Raw genomic sequence first — 7,067 nt, 5'->3', positions numbered from 1 at the left:
ACTACAAACGGTTAGCCGGTTTTTCGAAAGACAACATCAAATGAATGAAACCCAAACAAGCATATGCAAATATATGGTGATAACCAAAAAGCCGTGACTTACTTTCAATTGACTTAACATGCTAATCTTCACACAACTCACAATGTTCACACACACTCGGTTTTCTTTGTGAAACATACATAAAATGTGTACGTGTAAACACTCAATGCCTTGTCAATGAAATGTGCAATATCATAAGCTTGTCATAAGATCTCGTCTCCACCAACTAACATGTGAAAAAGTGTAAATCAAGAGGTCTTTACGGGGTGTAACGTTAGGCTTGGGCGAAGGGTATGGAAAGGGATATTTAAAGTGGTGAAACGGTTAAAACTCGGTAGTTACGTTTAACAAGCGCAATACAACAAAACTATACATACAAATGCCTTAAAAAGGCGACTTATGCGACAACGAGCTCATAAACAAGATTTCATCATTTTATTAATCAAAATTGCTCGAATTTTGTCTACTTCACCCTATTTTAGGGTGTTTTATTTTCTGTTTTTTTTTTGTTTTTGTTTTTGTTTTTTTGTTTTTTTTTTGTTTTTTTTTTTTTGCAAACTAATGGATTTATACAATGAATAATAAACTATAAAAAGCGCTAGTTAAACGATTATTTTGACCGAGTTTCAACACTAAAAGGTTTAAAACATAAAAAGGCTAAATTTGGCTAAGTGGGCGATTATGTTGGGTAAACAAAGGTAAACGGGAAGGCTCGACATGGTTAATCCTAAAGGGTAATGTAAGGTGAACGGGGAGCACAACACAAAGAACAAGGTTTACAACAAAGGGGTAATCTAAGTGCCTCTATCACTTTTACACAAATCCACAAGTTCATGGTTTTAACAAGCATTCTAGTGACAAGTTCTAAATTACACATGACATCCGGCTCACTCCTACTCCGAAATGAACAAATACATGACAATATCAAGGCTCAAATATGCTCACGTAACGGAAGGAATGGGTAAAAGTCTGAAAACTATCATGCAAGTCTTTCTTTGTTTGTCACGCTTTACGTTTTTCTTTTTCAAAATTTATTTTGCTTGTCGGGTTTTTATCAAGTCCGAAGCTTTCTAAAACACAACCAACCGGTTTATTTACTAAAATATATACAGAACACGGATATTTTTGGATGATTTTTCTGGTTTTTTTTTTTTTTTTAGAGGACAAACAAAGTTAACCCCCTTCCCACACTTGAACTTCGCATTGTCCCCAATGCGAAACCGAAATATAGAGAAAAAGGATAATAGTACTCCCCTCAAGATGATATCTGATTAAACGAGACTTCCAAAGCTGTGTCTGTCATATGCTCCGGTCCAAGATATGTCGGATCTGCAAGTATGTCACATGTACACCAAAACAGAGCAGTAACAGAATAAACATAAAAACCATAATGTACATAAATAGAAATACTAGAAATCCCAACAAAGACAAGACATAAAGTAAAGTGTTTGAAAATAAAATACAATCCGGGGGTGTTTGAAATACTACGCAAAATGAACACCCGAAATATAAAGTACTGAAATAATAAAAACCATCAACAAACAACACCACCATCTCCTACTCGTCATCACCATCATCATCTCTTGTGAAGGACGCGCCCGCATCACCTTAACCAGGTGGGTTCCACGGTGGGAACTGTGGGGGGTGCTGAAAGTAGTCGGGATATGCATGATGCATCTCCCCGAATAAATATGAAAATCCAGCACTCACTCCCTGGTACAAACTCTCCTGGTTATGCCTAAGCTGATCCTGAGTGGCCTTGAGCTGATCCTGACTAGCCCTGATCTGGTCCTGACTAGTCCTAATCTGGTCGATATAAGTCCCATGCTGCTCCTGCGTAACTCGCATCTGTTGGAACTGCTGGTAAAACTTTGGCCACTCCTGATGCTGGTGGTAATCATGGTGCTGTGGTGAATGTGGTGGTGTGTGTGGTTGGTGCTGCTCGTGCTTCATGCTCAGACGAACACACAGTTATGAAGATTCTGTCAAACTGATCTGGGTGTTTCGCACGGGCGTGCGAATGGACGCATGGTAATGCGTCACCGAGATCAGTGGTGGTGCGGTCTTGATTATCGGAACATGACGGGATTGCACGGACGTCCGACTGGTCGCATCACCGTGCATATCCGGCACCACAGTTAAAAAAAACATGAACGACCCGCATACGCACGACCGTTCCATGTACAAAACGACCGTGCCATTTTCTGCTGATTTTTAACCCCGAATCAGAACAGTCAAATCTTTTTGAAATTTTTCAAGTTTCTAGCGACAGGGGGTTAGGAAATCAGCCGGGTGTTCATGATTTGTGAAGTTCTTGCAAGGGCTAGGGTTTCGATTTGTTTATGAAGGGAACCCTAAAAAGCCTTGAAGAAATCGGAGAATCTAACCCTAGAAAGCGATAAAAACAGGTAATTGACAAGAAAAAAAACAAACCGTGCGAGAAGATCTGAGAAACCGTGCGAAAAATGGTGCGATTTTGGGGAAAAAATTGGCCAGGAACGAGAGTGCAGTATGGTTTCGCGAATGTGAGACGTGGATGCAGATGAGGGCTTTTATATGGAACAATGACAAAATGCCCCTGACCATGCGCACGGTCATGCGGATTTTCGCACGAGCGTGCGGATCCGATGTAGACCCATTCTTGCACGTTGACCTCGGTAATGCACGGGGGTGCGACTCGAGGTGCTGGCCAGCCCGAAATCGCACGGGCGTGCGACCCATGGCACGGCCATGGCAAATCTGCAGATGTGTCTGTTTGCTGCAGAAACCAGTTTCAGCACTCTTTTTGGCCATTTTTACCATTCGCAACATGTTTTAACAATATTCCCACGTAGACCCTTCACTCGGCACGTATAAAAACTGTACAAACAAACGGAAACTACCAAACACTCCTAAATTACGCTAAAACTAGAAAAACACATAAAAAGACGATACTACCCCTAAAGCGCTTTTGACGCTCTTGCTACATTTTTAATCCGCGAGTCAGTAGCCTAGACTCATGATAAATTTTTGTCGGCGAGTCGATAGCAAGACTCATGCTAAATTTTTGTCGGCGAGTCAATAGCAAGACTCATGCTAAATTTTTGTCGGCGAGTCGATAGCAAGACTCATGCTAAATTTTTGTCGGCGATTCGATAGCAAGACTCATGTCCCCACACTTAAGCTGTATGCGGGGTGTGGAGCTTGATAACCTCCACCGCCGACTCGATCGGCCCTCCAACGTAAACCTTCAACCGATGCCCATTTACCTTGAAAATAACGCCGTCCGCGTTCTCTATTGCAACAGTCCCGTAAGTAAATACCTCTTTTACTGTGTATGGTCCTGTCCAACGTGAATGAAGCTTTTTCGTAAACACGCTTCTTGTCGTTAGCCATGATGATGTGTCCTTCGTCGGCTGGGCCCTCTGTCTCAGTGGATACCACCTGCTCGTCCACAGCTGCTGCGAGTTGCAGCGCAACCGCACGGGATCTCTAATGAAGACGTCTCCTCAGATCACGCTCGGGTTCGTCTGAAGGCTCAGCAGCGTCAGGAGCAGGGGTTGAGGACACGAAAAATTGCTCGACAAGAATATTATATTATTATAATAAGGCTGTTTTTTTTTTTTTGAAAAGAAACAGAATATTATTTTAAATGGGCTGAAAAATTTATAAAAATCCGAAAATGGGCCGAAATTTTTATAAAAATTAAAGCAATGAAATAATTGAATCGGCTAGTATAAAAATAATTTTTCGTAGCCGAAAACTCAAAGAATAAATGAATAAATAAATCCGGATTCGAACATATAAATGGAACAAAAATTTACAAGTGTGCAAAATAATCACGAAAATGAATAAAATGAATTAAAATAAGGAAATATTAACAAATAAATAATCAAGAAAATATTCACAAATATTAACAAGTATATACGCCGATAAAATAATAACGCGGGTCGTTCCTAAAACTCGTCATTTCCCCGGCAACGGCGCCAAAAACTTGGTACGTGCGTGACTACACATGTATTTACAATGAAATTACACACGAATTGGTTTTAAATTTATAAATGTGATTATTACTTTTACATCAAAACACACACGAAAGGGCAAGTGTACCCCGTCATATATGTAGTAAAGTATCGGTAAGAACCAAGTATCGATCCACGGAAATGGGCGGAGAAATAATACTAGACCTTTGCCACTAAATTACCGGTAAAAACATAAATGGTATTGGTTTTAATTAAACTAAAGTAAGCATAAATAAATACTTATAAAACATAGTAAATTATATATAAATAGCCTTGCTTAATACACAACCAAAGCATGTCAACTAAGTTAGTTTTGGCACTAGAAGCATTCGGTCAATTTTCCATTTTAAGACAATTAGTATCCCTTTCTGGAATCCTAACATGACAATCATTCGGAAAGTTAAAACGATAAACACACTTTAACCACCTAAAATTGTTCTTTAACGTGCAATTGATTAATGTCTACAAAAATCTCCTAAAAATAAGTTAGTCATCCGTTAGGAGTTTTCTAACCTCACTTAATCAAGGAAAGCAACACCGATAAACACAATGCAACCACCGAGACAAGCATAGACTAGATTAAATCACAACCGAGTTCATTTTACAAATCTTACGCATAAATTCACCAAGATAGCAATTTTGGCCGAAACTACTAACTAAGCTAACAAATCATGGCAAGAATTCATAACAACACCATCTAACGCGTTAGAGTCCTTCCGTGAGGGCAAGCTTTCTTGATTAACAATAATTACATTTTATTAAACCACTAACCCGTTAGAGTATCATGGTGCCCACATTTTAACCAAGTTAAGCTAGTTAACCAAATTAAAAGTTTACTAATATATGATTAAATAAGCTTCATTTTTCAACTATCTTACCTAACCAAGCACCAATCATCCAACACAATTACTTATAATCAAGAAATCAATATCAATAACAAGGTTGCAAACTAATCATCAAAGATAATCATAGAAAACACTTCCAAATTTCATTACAAACATAGATTAACATACTAATGGTTATAATCAAGCAAGGGATTGTTGTGTTTTTGCCCAAAGGCTACAATAATACATAAATATTAATCTAAATGCTTGAAACATTAACAAAATTCGGGAAAGATTAGAAATCCAAACCATAAACAAGCACAAGATTAAGAATCCGGATAGTAAATGAGCAAAACCGGGCAATGTGGCTTGAATCCGAGTGAAAGCAGAAGCCTTCGGAGCCTCAAAATCGCCTGCAAAGCTCTCCAAAATTCCAGAGTTACTAATAGGATGGTTATGTTCTGTTTTTATGCTTTTTCGGTGTCGCACGGTCGTTCTCCGATCGCATGACCGTGCACTTTAAGCAATTATTGGTGGTGGTCCACCATACTGCATGACATCAGCAGAGTTGACTGGTCTTCGGTCTCGCACGGGCGTGCCATGGGGTGCACGGGCGTGCATTTCCTGGATCGGGGCTGGTCATCGAATCCGCATGGGGGTGCAACCATTCGCACGGGGGTGCAACCAGTCGCACGGGGGTGCGTTGCCGGGATTTCGTTGCACTCCTGATCGCACTGGGTGTGCAACGCCGAGCTGAGCCTTGTTGTCGCATCCGCACGGGGGTGCCAACAGTTGCACGGGGGTGCAACGCCAAGCTGAGCCTTATTGTCGCATCCACACGGGGGTGCCACCAGTTGCACAGGGGTGCAACTTGCCCAGGTCAGAATTTTCCACAGAATGTTCGCAGTTCATTCGTTTCGTCCGGAAAATCCTCGTTTTCACTATCATCTTGTCTGGTATGTTGTTTTGGGCCTGTAAACAAAAGTATACATGATTAAGTATCCGCATGACGGTTTTACGGCCGAAAACGCATAAAATGGGGATAAAATGGGGGACTAAAATATGTGTAAATTAGCGAATATCAGGACCGCAAGAGCTTAGGCTTACGGTCTGTAAGCCTGTCGCTGGCAGCAGAAAATGGACAGCTGCCTGTTCAGCCTGTTGCACCGCCTTATTGAGATGGTTTTCGAAACAAGGGACTTGCTAGGTAGTATTTAGCCCTCTAGGGACACCTGGGTGATCACACAACAATTGTAGAGTTGCATGTCTTGATCTTGAGCTCATTGGTGCACCATATAAGAGCATGAGTTGTAACCATTTTGGACATTCATTTGCAACTTCACCTCTGGAGCTCTCTTGTCAACAAGCCATCTTCCTAGTGATCTCTAGCAGTAATTAGGACTCTTGTAAGTGTCCTTAACCTCCCTTAATCCATTTTAGCTTAGTTAATTAGCTAAAAGTCAAACCATCATAATTAAGGTTTGACTTCGAGATTAGTCCATAATTACTCAGTCAAATCTCGAATTTAAAATACCTATAAGTAGGTAATTATGTGGGTAACAAACCCTTAAAAGGGTGTTTCCAGATTCCCACTCTAACCATGTTAATTGTCGGGTCAAAGTATACTTTAAAAAGTCAACAGAATGCTTAAATCCAAATTATCTCATAATTAGTAATGTAGGATACATGCAACCTGTTTGATCATTAATATAACTTGGTAACTAATGTAAGAACATGTCTCAACATGTTCAACTCGACAATGTTCTGTTTAGACCCGGTTTGGAACCGAAAGTCGCATAGTTTGACTTTCGCTTTGACTTTCAGTTCTGACCCGTTTTAGTCAAGTTTAAGATTGCCTTAGAGCTTCTTTTGGACCTAGTAATATGTTAGTATAACCCTCTGTGATTATACGGCTTAGTTCACTAGTTGTCTAATTATTATGCAAATTTCCGTTAAATGCCCATATGTTGACCATTATGCCCAAATGTCCATAAAATATGATTTTTGAAAATGTAAAAGGGTAGACATCTTAGTTACTGATTATAGACTTGTAACCAAAATTTGACATCAGTTTGAGGTCTAGATTAAGAGTTATGCTCATTAGCTTAATTAGAAGCTTTCTTAGTAATTAATTAGCATAATTAGCATGTAGCCTATCTAAACCCAATTTTTATATCAAAACTTTATACCCACTGATATGTAA

Source organism: Helianthus annuus, chromosome 9 (genome assembly GCF_002127325.2).
Source record: "Helianthus annuus cultivar XRQ/B chromosome 9, HanXRQr2.0-SUNRISE, whole genome shotgun sequence".
NCBI lineage: Eukaryota > Viridiplantae > Streptophyta > Magnoliopsida > Asterales > Asteraceae > Helianthus > Helianthus annuus.
The sequence above is the reverse complement of the archived record's forward strand: the minus strand, read 5'-3'. Positions refer to the sequence as shown.